Source organism: Paramormyrops kingsleyae, chromosome 18, assembly GCF_048594095.1.
Source record: "Paramormyrops kingsleyae isolate MSU_618 chromosome 18, PKINGS_0.4, whole genome shotgun sequence".
NCBI classification, from domain to species: domain Eukaryota; kingdom Metazoa; phylum Chordata; class Actinopteri; order Osteoglossiformes; family Mormyridae; genus Paramormyrops; species Paramormyrops kingsleyae.
The window spans coordinates 8397207-8421143 of record NC_132814.1 but is presented as its reverse complement, the minus strand read 5'-3'; the positions used below and the strand labels follow the sequence as shown (position 1 = coordinate 8421143).

Sequence of the window (23937 nt, the reverse complement as noted above, 5' to 3'; positions counted from 1 at the left end):
TACATTATTTGTTTATTACGGGAGATATGTTTTTTTTAAATGGTTAAAACATACTGTTTCTTTAAAAATATTAAATAGACTATTTGTTTGAGACATTGTTTGAAACGTAATCTCTGTGGCGCAATTGGTTAATGCGCTTGGCTGTTAATCTAGAGATTGATGGTTCAGACCCACCCGGGAACGTGGTCTCCTTTTGTTTTTGTGGGCAGTGGTGGCTTAATGGTAAGGGAAGTGCACTTGTAATTGAAAGATTTTGAATCCCCGACCAGCAACGCACCACTGAGGTGCCCTGAGCAAGGTACTGCTCCCTGGATATAGGACACATACTGTACAAGGACACATACTGTATGCTATGTCACGACGTCACATATGGGTTAAATGCAGAGGACACATTTCGTTGTTGTGCTGTGGTGTGTCAACAATGACCGCTGATCGTGGGTTTATTTTGTTTTAACATGTAATTGGTTAAATTGTTTGATGGATGGTGATTAGACCTTTCGTTGTCTTCGGGGAGCGGGTCCAAAAGCGAGAGAGGGAGACATGAACAGTAGAGTGATGTGTGGGAGAGCAGAGACAAATGGCCGAGATCCTGCTGTTGTGTCTTATGGGAAGCTACCATGTATTTGGTATTTATTTTAGTGTAATTATTTGAAGGTATAAGTTTAGTTCGCGTATGAACAATACCGATTACAGCGGAATTTATTTTGTTTTAGTTAAGTAATCAGTCTAGAATTAGCCAACGCGAATTTGTTCGCGCGGACTGTGCTCGTGCCGGTGACGGTTGGAGTTGTCACTATCTACGCGAATTGCCGAGTGTAATATACAGTACTGCCAGGGCTGCGAAAGTGGAGGAGGGAGACCAGAGCCACCGCATTCGGACGAGGACATCGTGAAGTGAAGTTGGTTTGCAACGTTGGTCTGAGGTAACTTTTATTTATGTTTTGAGTTTACAGCGCTTGGGAGAGTGAAGCGGCCAATGCATTTTGATTTATAGGCCTCAACGTACGCTAGCCACGACTCAGACCTGCAACGGGGTGGGAAAATTCAGACTTCATGTAGTTATTATATAGGGTGTGGATCCACTGAAGTTACAAAAGGATTCTTAATAGTTTGAGTTTCATTTTCTTTTACAAAAACAATGGGACTGATTTTGGCTTAATATTGTTAATAACCATGTTTACCGAGTACGTGTTGTACCCTGCCTTTATTACCGCGGTGAAGTTGGTTTTATGTTCGATATTCACTTCATTTACTGACATCTAAACTGCAATATCTTAGGGATCATGACGGTAATTCTTTTCAGATTAGGCTCCACTTGTGAAGTTAAACGAGGAGAATATTTCACACTTTTAGTTAGCTCCACATTCTCCAGCAATATGAATGAAAAATACAAAGCAAGACGGAAGTATCCTTCTGCTCACACAAAACTGCCGGAAAACTTAGGGACCGTCTTGAAAGTGCAATGTCAATCACCATAACACCACTTGTACAGTATGTGTCCTATATCCGTCTATCAATATTGCTGTTGGATAAATTGTAATACCTCCTTAATTTTTAAGCCAATCAACATCAAACCAAATTCAGTGTGTTCCTCTGGCCCTCTGTAATCTTTCGCACCCTATTAGGAAATTTTCACACCCATCTATTTTCCAGAACACCAGCGCTATGTGACCTATAACTGTGTCTCAATATTGCATTTGCAGAAGTTAAGTTACTCGAACATAAAATAATCTAATTTTACTCTTATTAAAAACAAGTACATTGAACCTGGTTACTGGAAAAACGATTATCACAACTTTTGTAATGCTGTGGTCCTTGGTAAACCAAAATATCAACATGTCAGTATTAAGTGATTAAAAACCTAACTAAAAAACTAGAAACAAAATGTTCATTCTTCCCACACCGCCACAATTATCGGCAAACGCATGGAGGTCGGACGCCAGTAAGGTGCACACACATGGTGGGTAGTTTACACAATGGCTAAAGACATGAGAGAATCCGATGCGAATGAGCGAAGAATACAGGTGACAACTGGAAATACAACACAAATATTTACAATTATACAAACGAAAGGCCATTTACACATTTTCCGCGGAGCATGTCGGGAGACGGTGCTACAATATGATTTCATATAGGCCTACAGTATATATATATATATATATATATATATATATATATATATATAAACAATATTTACCATATTTAGTCACATACACTTCATTTTATATTTGTATATTATCTATTTGTTTGTCTGTCTCTTTATTTATATATAACATGATGGCAAACAATCTATCTTCTTTCTTTACTTATTAAAACAAGGTGCGGAAAACAAGAAATGAAGAATAGTCTGTTATCCTATCTAACTTTCAAGGCATGCCGAAACTTGATGTTTTATTTAGCTAATTCAAACTTGAAAGTTACCGGTAGCTTATCTACAGTTTTAACCAGGGATGCACCGAATATTCGGCCAACCAAAAATTTTCGGCCGAAAATGGCCCAAAAGTGCATTTTCGGTTTTCGGCCGAAAGATTTTTTTCACCGAAAAACACGGCCGAAACAGTATGTTGTGATGACGCAAACAGAAACCGGGGCCTGCACGTGCTTGTCTGAAGCAGCATGTCTGCGGTGTGGACGTATTTCAATATATCTGAGAAAGACCCACGGATAGCGATTTGCAAAACATGTAATGCCGAAATTTCAAGAGGGGGTGCGTCTGCAAAGACTTTCTCCACGTCGGGTTTAATTTATCACTTGAAATCCAAACATCCCGATCGCCATGCTGGATATGAGAGTGCGGTTAAGTTAAACATTTAAGTTTGAATTTTATTTTATTTTATACTGTGCATTGTTGCAATGTGCTAAATAAATATTTTCATAATTTGTAACTGATTTATTCTTTGAAACTTTAATATTAATTTATGCAATCGCAATGCCTTGATTTTAGTAAGGTTAGTACACAGTCATAGCCATATGCAATGGTACTAATTATTGGCATAATTTCTTTCGGTGTTTCGGTTTTCGGCCTTCGTTTCCTCTTTTTTGGTTTTCGGTTTCGGCCAAGAATTTTCATTTCGGTGCATCCCTAGTTTTAACGGTCCTTTTCCCCGCGCAGTGCTGTGATTGGCTGGTCCAGTTATGGCTCTCATCGGGCTCAGGACTGACTGTGTATGTCCCGGGGTAAATGGACCGTTTGAAACTAAAATATATTCTCCATGGTTCTGATGAAATGGAGATTTCAGCAAGAACACGACGATGGAAAACAGATTACAGAGAACATTCATTTAGTCAGTTTGAATGTCGTGAGTATTGTGGTATAGCCTATAAACACTTGCTTTGTTGCATAAGTAACGGTTATAAGGCGCTATTTTACACAAAGTCTTGTTGGCGTAATTTGTCATTATACCTATAACTTCCTCCCTAAATATTAGTAAAACAATTTTGTCGTCATTATCAAAAAAACTCAAAAACACCTGTCATATTTTACTGTTGTCTACATATGAATTTTAGAACATTGTCATAAATAACGATATTGCGACAAACTCTAAAAATATTGGGATATAACATTTGGGGCGTATCATGCAGGCTTAGTCAAATCCATTCCCTGGAACTAACAATGAGCCACTCAGAGAAAAGACGTACCGTCGGCTTTTTCTAGTGTAACTCTGTGTTGCCAACGTGGATGGGCTGGCTGGCAGGCAAATCTCTACAGTTTTATTACCTTGTAAATAATTTGTAGAGATTGTACACTACCCCAACACTTATGATGTAGAGTAATTCCATCTCAAATCAACCAGTGGAAGAGAAATTTTCCACCATCACTTCTCAGATTTTGCTGATTTTTTCACCAATTGTTGGTATTGGCATGAGAACAAAATCCCCCAATTTTTTTGTCCCAACTCCCGCTTGTTAAAAAATGGCAGCCATCTGTATTTTTGGCCTCGACGCACTTCGAGACGTGTCACGCCCCTTTTTGAAATCCTCTTTTCCTTGATAACTCACTGGCTATATGTCATATGGAGATTAAACTGGGTATATTTATGTAACTTTTCATGTAGATTCAGATTCTGCAATCAGAATTTGGCTATCTAATGTGGTTATGGAGATATTTCTGAAAAACCATTTTTTGGGGTACCCCTTTTCGACCCCCCAGAACCCAAGGTCTGCATGTATATATGTTACTCAAAAAAATAGGGGTTACTTCACATCACCTCATCTTGAAAATAAATAAAAACCAGGGGTGTGTTATGCCCTGTTTCATAGAAATCATCAAAAATTTATTGTTCAGGTTTTGCCACACTTTATGATTTGACACACAGAAATGAACAGCAATATATGTAGAATATTTAATGCATATTCATAAAAATGCCTCCACAAATGCTTGACCACTAAGTGGTTTTAGTCATCTGTGCCTGAAAGTTTTCAAAGCATGCTTCAACATTCTTGATATCCTCAGCTGGCAATCTGTATTGTCGTCCCATTCCACCTGAGACAGCAGGAACTGAAACTAATGTCAGTATATGGATGAATGGAATCCAGCATTCTTCTTTGCTTTCTGGCCAAAACAGATTGTTCCCAAATGCCCCGCGATGCATAAACCTGACAAAAATGTCCTGATTTTCATCAGATCTTTGGTCAATACAAACAATGTACCACTTGTCATCATAGACTACTGCAGCATATTGTCCAGGTTTAAGTTCAGATGAAGTGACTGTTTGGACTGATGGTTCCTTTTGAATGATAGTGGACATTCTATCAGCAGAGAGTCTGAACATTAAGAATCCATCTTTGGTCGGCACAAATCTATGGTGACTACGAGTGCCTGGAATAGTCTTTGCAGACACCAGTCTCTCATAGATTTTTTGGCCATGGTCTTCAATTGCTTCACTGCTGACAAATACAAATTCAATTCCTGAAATGTTATCCTTGCACCAGTCGTAGAACCTGTCTGGAGTCAAAATCTGATCCTGCACTGGCGCTTGCAGAGAGGCACGCCTAACAAGTCGTTTAACAGTACCACCTATCCCGTCACAAGGACTCTTCCCATGACTGGTAGCAAAAAAATTCCAGGCAGCACTAAGGCCAAAGTCTTCAACATGGTGAGCCAAATTTGTAAAATTTTTATAATTCTTGTACTGGCTGGCTGCACCATCTGAGAAGTAATGCACATGATTTAAATTTGGTAGCAGAACTTTCAGTGGATTCATGAGAACCTCAATAAACTTGTGAACAACAATAACATTGTGTTCCCTTTCATTACTGACAACACAAAAACTTTTGCAACTTAGTGAACCATCGTTTTCACTACCATCCCTATAGTAAACCACGAAGGGATGCAGAGTCACCTGGGATGTATCCCAATGAAAACCTTGAACAGCATCCTGACAAATGAAAGAATAGTTTTCGGCAAAATCCATGAGGATAACAGCCTCCTCTCCAATGGGAAGTTTCTCTTTCAGTTCTTTTAAATAAGTAGCCTGGGCCTTGGCTGTATAGTGATGAGCTGTGCAGGAGTCACATTTTTCACAAAGTCTCATAATGAAATCAGACACTGACAAAGACATGCCAGAAATTATGCCATGGCTTTCATGACTCCACTGCTTGAACTGAACAGTGTCATCTGGGTCCAAATCAGCATTTTCAAATATACCATCAAGATAATCAGATAGTTTTGATTTAGGGGGGCACTGCTCACACCTGTGCAACATACAGTCACGAGCATCCAAAGAACAGACAAGCTTTGCCATCAAGTCTTTGTAATCAGAAGAGACAGGGAGGGCTTCAACCATCAGTTTTACATTTTGGTGTATTTCACAAACACAAACTGAATGCATGCCTGGTGAATCAACAGTTACACACCAGGGTGGTCTTAGACTGCAGAATTTGGACTTCCCAACCTTAATGTCCCCAAGCCTTTTTTTGAACTCAATATATAGTTCCTTAAGATTTACTAACAACATCCTTTTCTGAACATGCCTCTTGCCAAGTTCATCACGAACAATTACAAAGTCCTTCTGCCCTGGGCATTGTCGAGAAAATTCATCATCACTGTAAAAGTCCTTGATCAACTTAACAACATGAGCTGGCAAGCCATGACCTTGCTTTTGTTCAGGTTCTGAAAGAAGACCCTTGCTCTTCTTGAGAGCCCGAGCTTTCTTCACAAGATATCGGGTGACACCAAACTCTTTGACAGTTTTATCAATCGTCCAACTTGCAGGTGTAAGTGTAAGCAATTTAACCTTTTCTTTGCGTGTACTTCCAGGAATTTTATCCTTGAGGCCTGTCACTATATCCTCAATATCACTGCATGCTTTGCAGTTTTTAGAATGGTCATGATCTGAAACCAAATCAGAGGTTGGAATTTCCAGAACGTTTGATAGCTTTTCAGTGACCGTGTCTGAGACCTGTTGCAGTTTTCGTTTACCATAAGTTTTACGTGATGCATTTTTAAGTTCATGTAGTTTTAGAGGTGAACAGTCAAGGGCAGAAAAACTGGTGTCGAGTGATTCAGCTGCATGCGTCTCTGGTTCAGGGAAAGTGTCATCTCTGTCACTGTCAGGTAGTTCAGGGGCCTCTGGCTCTTCTTCAAGCTGTGGAGGGTTAATCAGATCCTGAAGCCTTTTCTTGCACGAAATGCATACCCTCTCACCAGGGATGACAGATTTACCAGAATGTGCTTTTAAATGTTCAGCCTGTTGGGTCTTCAGTGAATGGGTACCTGAAAAGATAAATGTTCAGGTCTGCTGCATGGTCCCTTTACAGAGAGAAGTTTCTGTGCAACTTCAGCAGTTCAGCAGTGTGTTAATTATTGACAATATTTGAAGGAAATTAAAAAGGAGGAAAAGAAAAGAAACATTGTTTCTAAAAAAAACTATTGTTTCCATCCACTTTACTGTAAATTGCATGCACTAGAGAGGTATCCTGAAGAGGCTTACCTTTTACTCGCTTCTTGTGAATATCAAATGGGTTGCAGCATCTGTCTCGCTGAAGGAACTCGAAGTGTGAGAGAAAAGTAGCTTGATGGTGAAGGCACATAGTTGCATCCATTGGGTTTAGAGTGTCAGCAGTGTTGCTTCTGATCAGCAACAAATGTCGCTCATTTTCTGTCAAATCCTGCAGCCGAATTAAGCGTTTTGATTTCACGTAGTGCTTTAGATGGCATTGGCTATTGAGAGCCAAGCCAATACTACATGGTTCCGGTCCTTCTTCCATAGAGATTGTGATTCCATTTCAGTTTTTTTGTTGACCAAAGTACTGTTTATCCTTCCTTTATCTTCATGAACTTTTTTAACTTTTCCTCATCTGGGGTCATAAAATGGTGTGTAACATATGGACACTCTGATGTGTCCTGGAATGTCTGTGCATTGTTTGTATACAAAGATGATGTTGCGGGTAATTTTGACCCAGACACTTTAATGTGCGTAAAAAGCTGGTCAGATCCAAAATAAACATGTCTCTTTGATGTACTTTGTTTTGAGTAGCCTTTGAATAAACATTCAGACTCACAGACCCAGGTGTATGTACAGAACAAGCTTTCTTCCCTTTGTCCTTGTCACTGTTCTCATGTCATCTCTTTAAAATTTCTATTTTTATAAAACAGGTGATTTCTATAAAACAGGGCATAACACACCCCTGGTTTTTATTTATTTTCAAGATTTCAAAAAGGGGCGTGGCACGTCTCGAAGTGCGTCGAGGCCAAAAATAAGGATGGCTGCCATTTTTTAACGAGCGGGAGTTGGGACAAAAAAATTGGGGGATTTTGTTCTCATGCCAATACCAACAATTGGTGAAAAAATCAGCTAAATCTGTGATCATGTGGTGGAACCCACTGGTTGATTTGAGATGGAATCACCCTGTAGCTAATTTTAGGTTTATAATGGAATAATATAGATTTGCCGTAAGATTAATTGCATGAACGTTGAGTCAGAAAGCGTGTGTCACGCCGTATGCGTGAGAATTGGCGACCTCGGTAACGCCAAGTTTTTCATACGATCTGTTTACTAAAATTAGATTTCAGTTGGTAGTTTATTCAATTTGTCACATTATTAATTTCTTGCGGAAATTGTTTGAGGGTAATTCTAAGGGAATTTTAAGCAAAAATGAAGTATTGAAATAAATAATTATGTTGTGATAATTGTAATATTGTTTTATACAGAAAATATATCATGGTAAAATGTTTTGCCATATCACCCAGCCGTACCCCTAACAACCCCACTTCAAAACATCCAAAGTATCCCTGATTTAGAATGGCTGACTGGCTTAAAAAATCTCCCCAATGCAGTAAAAACGTTTTGTTTAATGTTAATATTGCATTACCTGGTTCTTGAAATGTGTTTTTAACTTTAGTCCAGCATGACTGCTTGCTCATGATTTAATGTAGATATTATGGACATTGTTATATTTCTTGCTGCATTTTGTGAATGTCCAATTATTTGTTTTGTTCCACACAGGGTTCGTACGGGTGCTGGAAATCCTGGAAAATGCTTGATTTTTAATATAGTGTTTTCAAGGTTAGAAAAGTGCTTGGATTTTGGACAATGTGCTTGAACCTGCTTGAATTTGAAATTGCATTGCTTTCATAATAATTCGTTATCTTACGGAGTAGTTTTCCTTTTAGGTAAAAATGCATTTTGCACGTAACGAAAATAACTCCGCTCGAGTCCGCGCTTGTGGCTGTAGTGGTGTAATCGTGCATTCCATTTGCCTCGGGATCCGATTTTCGGATTCCGATATTACGTCACATCCGCTAAATAATCTGGAAAACCGAGTCGGATATAGTAGCAATACCATGGATCCATATGGAAAAAGCAAGATTTTTTGCTTAGCCGGACAACTTGTCGGATTTAAGCTACCTCAGTTTAAATGGCCTTTATCTTCGTTCACTTACAATTAGCCCGAACTACCTTAAATCCGACAAATAATCCGACTAATCATGAAATCCAATTCTAGAACGGTTAATTGGTAGCCATTGTTACCAATATCACTTGATAACACATTACGCGCGGTGCTTCACGTATAAAACTCCGTAGCAACACGTCCACACATAAATTGGACGATATAGTGTGTGCGACCGATTTAATGAGCCACAAATGAGAAGTAGTGCTTAAACAGGATAAAGCTACAACTTTCCCTTCTGTTGATAAAGGGCGCAGCCATCTTCGATTCTGAACTCGGGATCCTCTGCGTTATCCGAGATATTTCTCGGATCTCCGAGAAATGGGAGCGCGCATGTCATCACTTCCGGCTTCGAAACTCGGAATCCGAGTTCCTAGGGCAAATGGAATGCACGATAACAGTCTAAAGGGCACTTCCTTGCCAATTTGTTATTGATCGTGTAATTCACGCGAAAGTATTCAACAATTTAAGTTGAAATGTCATATTGTGTTTTTTTTTAATAGCACAATGGATTTAAATGTGAAAAAGTACATACAGCATATATAAACGTAATTTACCGCGGTTGTTAGGTGCTGGAAAAGCATAAAAATGCACCTTGAAAGTGCTTGAAAAGTGCTGGAATTTGAAGTTGGAAAAGGTGTAAGAACCCTGTCCACAGATGCTGTTGTACACCACCATCCATGACACGACAATGTTGCGGACAGGAAATAGGAGCCCAGTGAACACAATTTGGATTAAGGTCCTCTTCGTTCATATGTCTGAAAGTTCATAAGTTGAACGTTCGTAAGTAGAGGAGCGTCTGTACCGTATTGTATAACTTACACATAGATTTATTGATTTATTTTCCATTAGTCTGGTAATATATGATAGTTATACGTTTTTTTTTCACTATGTACACATATTGCACATACAGGCTCCCATATAAATATGATTATGTATAGTACATAGAAATCACACACACACACACATATATATATATATATATGCATGCATGAATATAAAAGTGTGCGGTGTGGACAGATTGTGCTATATTATGTCACATATCTGCATAATATGAAGTGTATTATAAAATGAGATACATTAATATAGCGTGTATGAAACCAAGCAATTCCTTATTTATTCTGCAACATATTGTAATATTTTTATAATATATTTTGCAATATTTTCACAGAAAATACTGTAATGTCCATAGCTGGAACATGCTAAAAGATGAAAACCCTCTGCCTGCTGTTCATGAACTGGTTCAGTAGGCAAAATGGCTTTTTTATATTGGCATGTGCAATTCTGACCACCAGAGGGGAGTAAGTGCTTATTTCTTTCTTTCTTTACTAAGCTTCCCTTTAATGTGTGGATAGCAAATTCCATACTACAGCCAAATAGGCTTCTGCACATGTTATTTAAGAAGCCTAGCCTGTATATTCTGTATGAGTTTGTTCTGTGGGTGTTCATGTGCAGTATTCAATGACCTATGATGTGGAAAATGCTGAGGTCCTGAGCTTCTTTTCTCCACACATGGTGCAGTTTTCATTGTGCACATGGTGGAGTGTGTAACACTGAAGATGGCTCGTTACCTAGGAAATTTATGCCTCCATGAGGACTCTTTGCTCATCTTGTCCAAAACATTTGTACAGTGACAGAGACTCAGTGTCACAGTTAGCTTCTGAGATATGATATCGAATGCTTCCGGAAAGTCAGGGAGACTGCTTCAGCTGGAAAATAGTAATTACAAAGTGTTCAAGTGGTTAAGTCAGAGCAAGAGATAAGAAATGGCTGGGCCCTAGGGCAGAGCTTGGTCAGGGGCCAGGGCTGGGCCAGGAGTAAACCTGAGCCTGGCAGCAGACCTTGGCCCCACTGGCCCCTAGGTAGTACATCGCTGCTTTGTCACTGCCCCCATGTCGCTCTCGGAGAAAGCCATAGAAAACTTCCTCTTTTCTGCCCTAGTGGTTCCTAGTTTGGATTGGGACAATGTTGTTGAGGTACTAGGAGGCCCTAGAGGGACAAGAAGGCAGGAAGATCAGAGGAGAAGGGAAATCAGAATCCAGACCCCACACCTCAGACTATGCGAAGCAGCCCTTTGGCCATCCTCTCTGGCCCTGACACAGTTTCTCCATTCCTACCTTCCAGGAGGTTCTGTAGGTTCTTCGAGACTTCCACCAGGAAGTGTCTGGGTTCAAAGTTTGCCTGACTCAGGAGAGGGGACTCCCTGCTGATGTTGCTCTCTGATCTAAGGAGGATGACAGACCTTCAACTGAGCAAAACGACTTAAAGACTTTGGCCGTCAAAATATGCCCCTCATTAATATTTTAGGTGCCCTACTAATCTGCTTATCAAATTGTGGATATAGGTAAAAATCCGTACGGTACTGAAAAGCCAGTGTCCGGGCAAATGTTTTACCTATTATCTAAAGCCCTGGTGATTGTTGTGCATGCACCATAGAACTGCTATTAAATTGTAATGTGATATCATGTAGCCCTACAATGACACATTTTACTCTATCATGAAAGCAACATTAAGATGTTCAAAGTAACTTACCTATTCAGCCACACTTTGAATGATGCAGTGTCCTAAAGAAATTAAGGGAAAAAAGCACATCAGACATTTTCTCTAACTAAGAACAGGTCTCAAGGACAGCTAAGCCCTCTAAGGGATCTCTGCACTGTTCCCCTCCACATGAGTGGAGGTGAAGGCCTACATTGCAGTGAGTGAGGTTCAAGTGATCCAATTCTGTCACCTTCATGAAGTTGACGTCCTCTGTTTTTTGCAGGGCCATCTGGACAGAGCTCAGCAATTGCTTGGTGTCCTCCTCAGTCTTACTGAGCCGCAAGATCTGAGCTGAGCTCTCTGCAGAGAACCTGGAGTGGGCCGCGTCCAGCTTCTGCAGAGTCCTGTCCATGTCCTGCATCAGGAGCTCTTGCATTTTCTGGTAACGTAGCTTCACTGTTTCCCTGACTTTCCGGAAACTCTTCTGCAACACAAGCAGTTTGGGATATGTCACATGCTCAGAGAGCTGAATGACACTTTGAGATCCCGAAAACCTCAAAGCAGCTGGGCACACCGGCCACCCAGCGCTCAGAGAGGACCTTGGGCTCTGACCGGCAGCTGTCCTACCTCTGTCTGCCATTTATTTGCCTCTGCTATTGTCAAGGTTTCTCTTATAGCCCACATCCGCTCCTCTATCTTCCCCTGGTGCTCCATGAATGCTTGCTAGAAGAAGAGAAAAGAGTTGGGCGCTCAGCCAGCACCTCTCACATGTCTGTCACCCAGGTGCTGCCCACTGCACTAAACAAGAGTTCTGTCCAAATGAGCCCACTCACCCTCATGCCATTGCGACGGACCTCCACGTCGCACACCGCTTGACCATGGCTGGGGACACACCTGGCCAAGTAGCACTGCTGGCAAATCACTGTGTTCTCCTCATCACAGTGGTATAATTTATAATTGCCGTGCTGAAGGCAGGTCCAGCTCTGCAGGTCTTCCGCATTGACCAGCAAATGCCCTTCCTGGTCAATGTGCATCGGAATGTGGGCAGCAACCTTCAGCACAACGGAGGCAGAATTTCTGGACCTGTTTGCCACACACTGCACAGCCTGATGCCACTAATGGCATCGGGGGTACCAAGTCCTTGAACCGCTGCACAATGCTGGCTAACTTCAGGTTCTCTGCAACAAATGGCTCCCTATTGTAGGTGCGGTTGCACTCTGGGCAACGCTTTGCATCTACATTGTCAGCCCAAGCCCTGGAGATGCACTCCTGGCAAAAGTTGTGCATGCACGGCAACTCCAGAGGCTCATCAAAAAGTTGTAGGCAGATGGCGCATGTCAGTTCTTTCTCTAAGTTCTTCCAGACTGTGTCCATCTCTGCTTCTTTGACTTACTACAGCTAAGTGTACCAGAACGCGAAGCACAGGTGCTTTTAAGCTATCTAGAAGGTGATGCCGATCTGTCCTACCTCTGCCTGCTGTTTATTTGCCTCTGCCTTTCTTATAGTCTCTGCTATGGCCTGTATCCGCTCCTCTATCTTCCCATTCTAATTCATGAATGCTTGCTAGAAGAAGAGAAAAGAGTTGTGAGATGTGTGAACGGCCGCTCAGCCAGCACCTCTCAAACATCTGTCACTCAGGTGCTGCCCATTGCACTAAACACGAGTTCTGTCCAAATGAGCCCACTTACTGTACCCTCATGCCATTGCAACGGACCTCCACGTCACACACCGCTTGGCCATGGCTGGGGACACACCTGGCCAAGTAGCACTGCTGGCAAATCACTGTGTTTTCCTCATCACAGTGGTACAATTTATAATTGCCGTGCTGAAGGCAGGTCCAGCTCTGCACGTCTTCCACATTGACCAGCAAATGCCCTGCCTGTGGGGATGTCTGGTCAATGTGCATGGGAACGTGGGCTGCACAGCAACCTTCAGCACAACGGAGGCAGACTTTCTGAACCTGTTTGCCACACAAAGCACAGCCTGATGCCACTAATGGCATCGGGGCTTCCAAGTCCTTGAACCGCTGGACAATGCTGGCTAATTTCAGGTTCTCCGCCACTAATGGCTCCCTATTGTAGGTGCGGTTGCACTCTGGGCACCGCTTTGCACCTACATTCTCAGCCCAAGCCCTGCAGATGCATTCCTGGCAAAAGTTGTGCATGCACGGCAACTCCAGAGGCTCCTCAAAAAGTTGCAGGCATATAGCACATGTAAGTTATTTCTCTAAGTTTTTCCAAATTGTATCTATCTCTGCATTTTTCACTTACTACAGCTATGTGCACCAGAACGCGAAGCACAGGTGCTTTTAAGCTATCTAGAAGGTGATGCCGATCTGTCCTACCTCTGCCTGCTGTTTATTTGCCTCTGCCTTTCTCATAGTCTCTGCTATGGCCTGTATCCGCTCCTCTATCTTCCCATTCTAATTCATGAATGCTTGCTAGAAGAAGAGAAAAGAGTTGTGAGATGTGTAAACGGCCGCTCAGCCAGCACCTCTCAAACATCTGTCACTCAGGTGCTGCCCATTGCACTAAACACGAGTTCTGTCCAAATGAGCCCACTTACTGTACCCTCATGCCATTGCGACGGACCTCCACGTCACACACCGCTTGGCCATGGCTGGGGACACACCTGGCCAAGTAGCACTACTGGCAAATCACTGTGTTCTCCTCATCACAGTGGTACAATTTAAAATTGCCGTGCTGAAGGCAGGTCCAGCTCTGCACGTCTTCCACATTGACCAGCAAATGCCCTGCCTGTGGGGATGTCTGGTCAATGTGCATAGGAATGTGGGCTGCACAGCAACCTTCAGCACAACGGAGGCAGAATTTCTGGACCTGTTTGCCACACACTGCACAGCCTGATGCCACTAATGGCATCGGGGGTTCCAAGTCCTTGAACCGCTGGACAATGCTGGCTAATTTCAGGTTCTCTGCAACAAATGGCTCCCTATTGTAGGTGCGGTTGCACTCTGGGCAACGCTTTGCATCTACATTGTCAGCCCAAGCCCTGGAGATGCACCCCTGGCAAAAGTTGTGCATGCACGGCAACTCCAGAGGCTCATCAAAAAGTTGTAGGCAGATGGCGCATGTCAGTTCTTTCTCTAAGTTCTTCCAGACTGTGTCCATCTCTGCTTCTTTGACTTACTACAGCTAAGTGTACCAGAACGCGAAGCACAGGTGCTTATAAGCTATCTAGCAGGTGATGCCGATCTATCCTACCTCTGCCTGCTGTTTATTTGCCTCTGCCTTTCTCATAGTCTCTGCTATGGCCTGTATCCGCTCCTCTATCTTCCCATTCTAATTCATGAATGCTTGCTAGAAGAAGAGAAAAGAGTTGTGAGATGTGTGAACAGCCGCTCAGCCAGCACCTCTCAAACATCTGTCACTCAGGTGCTGCCCATTGCACTAAACACGAGTTCTGTCCAAATGAGCCCACTTACTGTACCCTCGTGCCATTGCGACGGACCTCCACGTCACACACCGCTTGGCCATGGCTGGGGACACACCTGGCCAAGTAGCACTGCTGGCAAATCACTGTGTTTTCCTCATCACAGTGGTACAATTTAAAATTGCCGTGCTGAAGGCAGGTCCAGCTCTGCACGTCTTCCACATTGACCAGCAAATGCCCTGCCTGTGGGGATGTCTGGTCAATGTGCATAGGAATGTGGGCTGCACAGCAACCTTCAGCACAACGGAGGCAGAATTTCTGGACCTGTTTACCACACACTGCACAGCCTGATGCCACTAATGGCATCGGGGGTTCCAAGTCCTTGAACCTCTGGACAATGCTGGCTAATTTCAGGTTCTCCGCAACAAATGGCTCCCTATTGTAGGTGCGGTTGCACTCTGGGCAACGCTTTGCATCTACATTGTCAGCCCAAGCCCTGCAGATGCATTCCTGGCAAAAGTTGTGCATGCACGGCAACTCCAGAGGCTCCTCAAAAAGTTGCAGGCATATAGCACATGTAAGTTATTTCTCCAAGTTTTTCCAAATTGTATCTATCTCTGCATTTTTCACTTACTACAGCTATGTGCACCAGAACGCGAAGCACAGGTGCTTTTAAGCTATCTAGAAGGTGATGCCGATCTGTCCTACCTCTGCCTGCTGTTTATTTGCCTCTGCCTTTCTCATAGTCTCTGCTATGGCCTGTATCCGCTCCTCTATCTTCCCATTCTAATTCATGAATGCTTGCTAGAAGAAGAGAAAAGAGTTGTGAGATGTGTGAACGGCCGCTCAGCCAGCACCTCTCAAACATCTGTCACTCAGGTGCTGCCCATTGCACTAAACACGAGTTCTGTCCAAATGAGCCCACTTACTGTACCCTCATGTCATTGCGACGGACCTCCACGTCACACACCACTTGGCCATGGCTGGGGACACACCTGGCCAAGTAGCACTGCTGGCAAATCACTGTGTTTTCCTCATCACAGTGGTACAATTTAAAATTGCCGTGCTGAAGGCAGGTCCAGCTCTGCACGTCTTCCACATTGACCAGCAAATGCCCTGCCTGTGGGGATGTCTGGTCAATGTGCATAGGAATGTGGGCTGCACAGCAACCTTCAGCACAACGGAGGCAGAATTTCTGGACCTGTTTGCCACACACTGCACAGCCTGATGCCACTAATGGCATCGGGGGTTCCAAGTCCTTGAACCGCTGGACAATGCTGGCTAATTTCAGGTTCTCTGCAACAAATGGCTCCCTATTGTAGGTGCGGTTGCACTCTGGGCAACGCTTTGCATCTACATTGTCAGCCCAAGCCCTGGAGATGCACCCCTGGCAAAAGTTGTGCATGCACGGCAACCCCAGAGGCTCATCAAAAAGTTGTAGGCAGATGGCGCATGTCAGTTCTTTCTCTAAGTTCTTCCAGACTGTGTCCATCTCTGCTTCTTTGACTTACTACAGCTAAGTGTACCAGAACGCGAAGCACAGGTGCTTATAAGCTATCTAGCAGGTGATGCCGATCTATCCTACCTCTGCCTGCTGTTTATTTGCCTCTGCCTTTCTCATAGTCTCTGCTATGGCCTGTATCCGCTCCTCTATCTTCCCATTCTAATTCATGAATGCTTGCTAGAAGAAGAGAAAAGAGTTGTGAGATGTGTGAATGGCCGCTCAGCCAGCACCTCTCAAACATCTGTCACTCAGGTGCTGCCCATTGCACTAAACACGAGTTCTGTCCAAATGAGCCCACTTACTGTACCCTCATGCCATTGCGACGGACCTCCACGTCACACACCGCTTGGCCATGGCTGGGGACACACCTGGCCAAGTAGCACTACTGGCACACCACTGTGTTTTCCTCATCACAGTGGTATAGCTTGTGTAATTGCCATGCTGAAGGCAGGTCCAGCTCTGCACGTCTTCCACATTCACCAGCAAATGCCCTGCCTGTGGGGATACCTGGTCAATGTGCATGGGAACGTGGGCCACACAGCAACCTTCTGCACATCAGAGGCAGACTTTCTGAACCTGTTTGCCACACACTGTACAGCCTGATGCCACTAATGGCATCCGGGCTTCCAAGTCCTTAAATTGCTGGACAATGCTGGCTAATTTTAAGTTCTCTGCCACATACAATTCTTTATTGTAGGTGCAAAGTAACAAATTACATTTACTCACGTTACTGTAATTGAGTAGTTTTTCTGAGTAATTAGTAATTTTTTGAAATAGGTAATTTTACTTTTGCTCAAATACATTTTGACCCAAGTATTTAACTTTGCTACATTGGAAACCCCCCCCGTTACTGAGTATAAAATTAAATGCAGGAGAAAACAATCGGCCTGAACTGAAAGGAAATTGTGTGGGCGTGTGCGGTCTTAATGTGTCCTATCATTGGATGATGGCTGGTGCTGAGCAACAGATAGAGAGCATGGAGGAGGTTGAGGATTGCCAAGCAGAGACACTGAATTCCCGTGGAAGAGATGAATCGGAAAGCGAAGGAAATCCTCTGCCATATCTCAGCCAGCTGTTTGTGTTCAAACGCAAACGAGGCAATAACTTCATCATGCAATGCAAAATGTGCCTGCCCTGCCAGACAGAGCTGTCAGCTTTCAAAACTTCCACATCAAATCTAAGAAAGCATGTGGTGGTAAGTAGAGTATATGTGCTTTTGCCTGTGTATCCCAAACGTTATAGTTATTGTTTGGTTAAAACCTTCCTCCATTAAGCAAAATGTGCCATCATATCATCATATAGTTACTATAGTCTACACTATTATGCTAGACTCAACAACAAGAGTCATTTCATTTAAGAGAATACACTGCTTTGTTTCTATTTACTATTAGATTGTATTTATGTGGGTGGTGCAATCCGTGTGTCTCAAGGGACAGTTGGCAGGCTCCTTATCAGGCTTATTTGCGAAGGTCACCACCCCTTCTCCTTGGTTAAACAGCCAGCATGTAAAGACTTCGCTGCAGCACTGAATCCTCAATGCAAAGTGCTCTCAAGACCCACACTTAAGAACAGAATTACAGAAGCTGCCTGTCAAATGAAGACAAAAATGATATCGCACCTTAGTAATGTCAACTATGTCACAACTACCACAGATTGTTGGTCGGCACACCAAAAAAGCTATATAGGTGTCACATGCCACTGGATTGATGAAAAGACCTTAGAGAGGAGGAGACCTGCTGTGTTGGCATGCAAGAGGTTAAGAGGGTCACACACCTTTGAAATGTTTGCAGGTGCCCTGGATGATATCCGCTGCCACTATAGAATACGGAGGAAAGTGGTTGGAACTACCACAGATAGTGGTTCAAACTTTGTTAAAGCATTCAGTATTTTTGGTGAGCAGAGCCAGTCTGGGGATGCAGAGTCAGGTACAGACCAAGACTGTCCAGATGATGAATTTGATGTTGAATACCAAGACACATTCAGCATCCTAGAGCAAGGTAATGGCCTTGAGTATTTAATCAATTAGCATTTGTAACATAACATTTGTCATGATTCATAATCAACAGAAAACAGTGCTGATACAACAGTATGTTTTGTTGTGTATGGCTGCACAATGCAAATCCTTCCTGTAAGAAAACTCTTACCAGTTTTATGTGTTTTATTTATGTTGCACAGGTTGAGTCAAGCAGAAATTGCTTTCCTGACCGAGTTCTGCTCAGGGATGAGACCAGTGGTAATGGCCTTAAACATTCTTCAGTCAGAGACCAACACACACTCAGGGTGGCTGCTCCCAGTGATCTTTGAATTACAGTCAAAACTTAGAAGGCAGGAAGCGTCCACCAATATATGTCTGCCAGTCATCAGAGCAATTCAGCATGGTGTCCAAAAGCGCTTTGGAGTGATGATGGAGGACCCTGAACTGATCTCTGCAGTAATCCTTCTACCAAAATTTAAGACTGGCTGGACTGAGAAAGCTGATAAAATAGAAGCAGGTGTGATTTAATTGTTTAATATCGTACTGATCAATAGTTTATTTCAGTCTTGTTCATTTGTTTTCTACCAACAAATACATAGTAATAACATTACAATACAGTACTACTATGTCTGTCATCTGAACTTGTAGCTGTTTGTAGTACTCTCTAATGACAGATAATTCATTGCTTAATTGCCAGATGTTGTTTGTCATTCAATTAGGTCTACTCTATGTCAGACATCACCTCGACCAAATGGCTGAGACAGAGGTGGAGCATGTTGGACAAGGACAGCATTCATCAGATGAAGAGGATTTCTTCTCCATCATGAAGTCCAGAGGGTCAGAGGGTATAGGGGAGTTAGAAGGCTACCTTGCCTGTGTCTCAGAAAGTATGGATCTTCTGAACTCTTTTCCAAATATAAAAATACTGTTACTGAAACTCAACACAGGCCTTCCGGCCTCAGCCGCCTGTGAGCGTCTTTTAAGCTCTGTTGGTTTGTTGTTCACAGCAGAGAGCACGGATTAGCGCTACGAACTTTGAAAATCAACTCCTGCTCAAACTGAGCAAGAGCTTTACAGTCTAATGCTGTAGTATTCAGTGGGCAGTTTATTCTGTGGGGCAGAGCACTTTATTTTATTTCTTATATCAGCAATCAGTGTGCTCATTTGTCAATTAAGACAATTGATATGATTTATGTTTGCTATAGAAAGAAAAAAAGAGCACAGTTTGTTAAGGAATTGCTCAACATTTTTACTGTCTTAGATATTTTGTTTGATTTTGGTTTTATTTTCTTTCTGTTTTATTGTAGTGTTTGACTTGGACCATACAATTCAGAATTTCGCACTTTGTGCCAATTGTGCTTAAAAATGTTTTATGGGGAGGTCTGAACATAGTTTGCACATTATACCTCTTGACGGGTTGTAAATATTATACAGTTAATTTGTCAATTATATTTTCTATGAAAGGAAGGAAGAGCACAGTGTTACTAAGGAATCGCTCAGTTGTCTTTAAAACCAGTGTGCGAAATGCAGGGGGGTCCGACTCCCCCGATTAACCCATGAAACCCCCTAAAAGCCTCAAAAGCAAAATTTTAAGGGAGTCTCAAGATTGGTATTGCACAACAATAGGGCGATGGCGCCGGCACCCCAACCCAACCCCCCCGCCCCCCGGCGGGTATTTCACACACTGTTTAAAACGTTAGTGTCCTGGAGCTTGGTTGGTTTAAGTTTCATACAGTATGTGTCATTTAGTAAGTCTTTCACCGCCTGTGGCCCCGGCGGGGGCATAGGCCGTCAATCAGCTTTTTCCAGGCATCTCGGTTCTGAGCAAGTCTGGGGATTAAAGGTGAGGGCCTGTCTTGTGATATTAGAAGCAGGCTTTCGAAGGGTATGTCCTATCCATCGCCAGCATCTCTGAAGGATGTCCTCCTCAATGGGCTGTTTCCTAGTTCTTAGCCACAGTTCTTCATTGCTGATCTTTTCTGGCCAGCGAATCTTGAGTATCATTCTGAGGCAGGTATTTATAAAGACCTGGATTTTCTTCAAGTTGGTTACGGTGGTTCTCCAGGTCTCAGCTCCATACAATAGGATTGGCTTCATGATGGTGTTGAAGACCCTGATCTTGATGGCGGTGCTGATTCCATTGTACCTCCAAAGGTTTTTCAACTGATGGAAGGCTGTCCTTGCTTTGCCAAAGCGGGTTCTGACATCTGCATCTGTTCCTCCCTGCTTGTCCAGTATACTGCCAAGATAGGTGAAGCTGTCTACCTCTTCCAGCGCCTCACCTTCAACTTTAATGGGTGTATCATTGGGTGTGTTTATCTTGAACACCTTGCTCTTCATTCTGCTAATGTGGAGACCCAGGCAAGCCGAGTTTTCCACAACCATGTTGGTCTTTACCTGCATCTGTTGTTGAGTGTGAGAAAGAAGAGCCAGATCATCTGCAAAGTCTAGGTCGTCCAGCTGCTTCCACAGTGTCCACTGTATGCCATTCCTTTTCTGATCAGTCGATGTCTTCATGACCCAATCTATGGCCAACAGAAACAAGAAGGGCGAGAGTATACAGCCCTGCCTCACTCCGGTTTGTACTTCAAAGGCGTTGGTTAGTTGCCGGCCATGAACTATCCTGCAGGTCATCCCTTCATAAGACTTCTTGACGATTTTTGTGATCTTTTCCGGTACTCCGTAATGCCTCAGAAGCTTTCAGAGGGTCTGCCTGTCAATGCTGTCAAATGCCATCTCATAATCGATGAAATTGACATAGAGGGGTGAATTCCACTCCAGGGAATTTAGTAAGTCTGCTTTCTTTTATTTGCAATATAGATAGCGTTTGTCAGTAAAGAAAAAAATGGATCATATGATTCACAGCTTATGCCACTTGTACTTGAAAATGTTTTATTAGGTGGTCTGAACAAAGTTTGCACATTATACCCCGTGAAAGGTCCTAATTATTATTTGGACTAAAAGTTGGTTAAAAACAACTAGTGTTGGGTTGGATTTATGACTCGCTGTCATTTTTTTTTTTTACATCAAGTAATTGAAAGTAACCAAGTAACTTTGACTCAAAAGTAAATTTTAAATTAAGTACTTTTTAACTTTTACTTGAGTAGATTTTTAGATGGGTACTTTTACTTTCACTACAAGATACTTTTACTTAATTACAATGTTTGAGGTACTGGGAGGCCCTGGAGGGACAGAAATGCAGGAAGAGGGGGAATCAGAAACCAGGCCACACCTCAGACCATGCCAAGCAGCCCTTTTGGCTGTCCTCTCTGGCCCTGACACAGTTAATCCATTCCTGCCTTCCACAAGCTTCTGTAGGCTCTTCTCCCTCTTTGAGACTTCCACCAGGAAGTGTCTGGGCTCAAAGTTCATCTAACTCAGAAGAGGGGATTTCTTGCTGATGTTGATCTCTGATCTAAGGCAGGTGACAGACCTTCGATTGAGCATGATGGCTTTGGGCTGTGTGTCATGCCCAGCTTGTGCTGATCGTCCTGTGTGCCATGCCCCCCTCACTACCTTGTATGGAATCCCCGTGTCATCAGCTGTTTTTTGTGGTGTTAATTAGTCTGGTATATTTAAATCTGTGTCTGTGTGTTTTGCGTTAGTCCGGTCATTGACGTTGTGAAGTCTTTGTATGTTCCTGAGCGTATTTTCCCTAATTAAACCCCGTGTTCACCTGATTCCTCCACTCCTGTTCCTGTTTCCCCATTCTATGCCCATGCATTCATGACGTGTGTGATATCACATTGTGATTTAATTGCGACTCTGTGGCGCATGCAAAATACTTACTGGATATGGATTGCTCCACTGTGCAAAACAAATTATTTTTAAAGTATTAAATTTTATGTACCGTGTCATTGCGAAACTCTTAATTATTTTGAATGTTGAGAAGATTGTTATTAAATGGTGTACTGTGGAAAAAGAAAAAGATTTTTGTCTCAATATTTCATGTATGTAGCTGGTCAGCTACCTGCTGTTTGAACAAGGGATTGCAAAAAGTACAGTTGGAGGAACGAAAAATACAGCAAAACAAAAAGTATCTCCTCCATTTTGCTCTTACTTAACCAATTGAACATGCGTCATATCGTACGTATTTTCCAACTCTCCAGTCGGATCTTCTGAGTAAGGCTTGAAATCAGCATTTGGCAACCCTGAACAACGCACGCAACGCAATGATTTGATATTTTCCCCGAATCTTTCACCCCAGTACTATGTATACTAAGGATGTAACGATACACTCAACTCAAGATTCAATACGATTTACGATTCTGAGTTCACGATATGATTTTTTCATGATTTTTTAGCAGATTTTTTTATGGGTGTTCACAGTAGAGAACACGAGTAACTTACCACCAATTAGTACGAATACAGCGTCGTCTGACCAATATATGTATAACTGAGGCTGATGCGGTACTAAGCCTAGGTAAACTCAAAATAAATAAATCGCAGGGCCCTGATGGCATGTTACCTATAGTTTTAAAAAAGATGAGGGATATTATTAGCCAAACTTTAACTTTAATATTCCAGAAATCGTTATCTGCGGGTGTGGTACCTTCAGATTGGAAGCATGCTAATATAACACCCATATTCAAGAAAGGGGATAGAAGTAATCCAGCAAACTATAGGCCAATCAGTTTAACTAGCATTACTGGAAAAACAATAGAAGCTATAATCCAAGTGAAAATGGTAGATTACCTGGATGCAAATAACATTCTGAGGGATAGCCAACATGGATTTAGGAGAGGTAGATCCTGTTTAATGAATCTACTTTGAATTCTTTGAGGAAGCTACAAGTGAAATTGATCACAAAAAGGCCTACGATGTGATCTACTTAGATTTCCAGAAGGCCTTTGATGTTATCCCCCACAAACGGCTCTTGTGTAACATAGGGCTACAAGAATGATTCCTGGTCTTAGAGGAATGTCTTATGAGGAGAGGTTAGCTGAGCTGAATCTGTTTAGCCTCGAGCAAAGGCGATTAAGGGGGGACATGATCCACGTATATAAGATTCTAACGGGTCTGGATGCTGTTCAGCCAAATGGCTATTTAAATATTAGTTTAAATGCTAGAACTCGTGGCCATCAGTGGAAATTAGCAGGAGAACATTTTAAAACAAATTTGAGGAAGCACTTCTTTACACAGCGTGTAGTTAGAGTATGGAATAGTCTTCCTGCTAATGTAGCGGAAGCTAAAACCCTGGGTTCCTTTAAATCAGAGCTAGATAAGATTTTAACAACTCTGAGCTATTAGTTTAGTTCTCCCCAAACGAGCTTGATGGGCCGAATGGCCCCCTCTCGTTTGTAAATTTCTTATGTTCTAATGAGCTGCAGACAAATTTATTCAAAAATATTCCTTTATTTATCTTTCTAAACTGTGCAAGACATGTCCTCTTCTTAACAGTGCAACTGAAATTGAATAAAATACTGTTTGAAAAAAATCCCAAATCAAAATAAGTAAATAATTTTTTTTTTTAAATAAATAAACTAAGGCTTGCATGTGCAGCTTTTTAGCGTGGTTTGCCCTTTTAATAATCTTCGCTCAACTCACTGCGGTGCCGGTGGACATGCTGTGTATGTTATCAGTCTTTTACAATGTTTGCATGCACTTTTTGTCTTGTCTGTGCTTTTCTTGCCGTTTTCGTTTGTGATTACCGGAAAGCTAAAATACTGCCACACCGCTGATTTAAGATGAGGCG

At 42.4% G+C, this 23937-nt stretch overlaps 1 long non-coding RNA gene across 4 annotated transcripts; it reads left to right on the top strand.

Moving 5' to 3' along the window:
* Nucleotides 1-380: 380 nt before the first annotated feature.
* On the top strand, nt 381-22170 carry LOC111847846 (uncharacterized). 4 transcript variants are annotated; one of them, XR_011983553.1, is made up of 8 exons: nt 381-923; nt 9551-9675; nt 10064-10193; nt 11017-11236; nt 11657-11815; nt 18058-18264; nt 18443-18759; nt 18962-22170. It is a non-coding gene; the product is annotated as an uncharacterized lncRNA (long non-coding RNA). The 4 variants fall into 4 exon arrangements; XR_011983554.1 differs by lacking the exon at nt 381-923 and adding an exon at nt 3150-3299; XR_011983555.1 differs by lacking the exon at nt 11017-11236 and having other exon boundaries at nt 383-923.
* Nucleotides 22171-23937: the final 1767 nt, after the last annotated feature.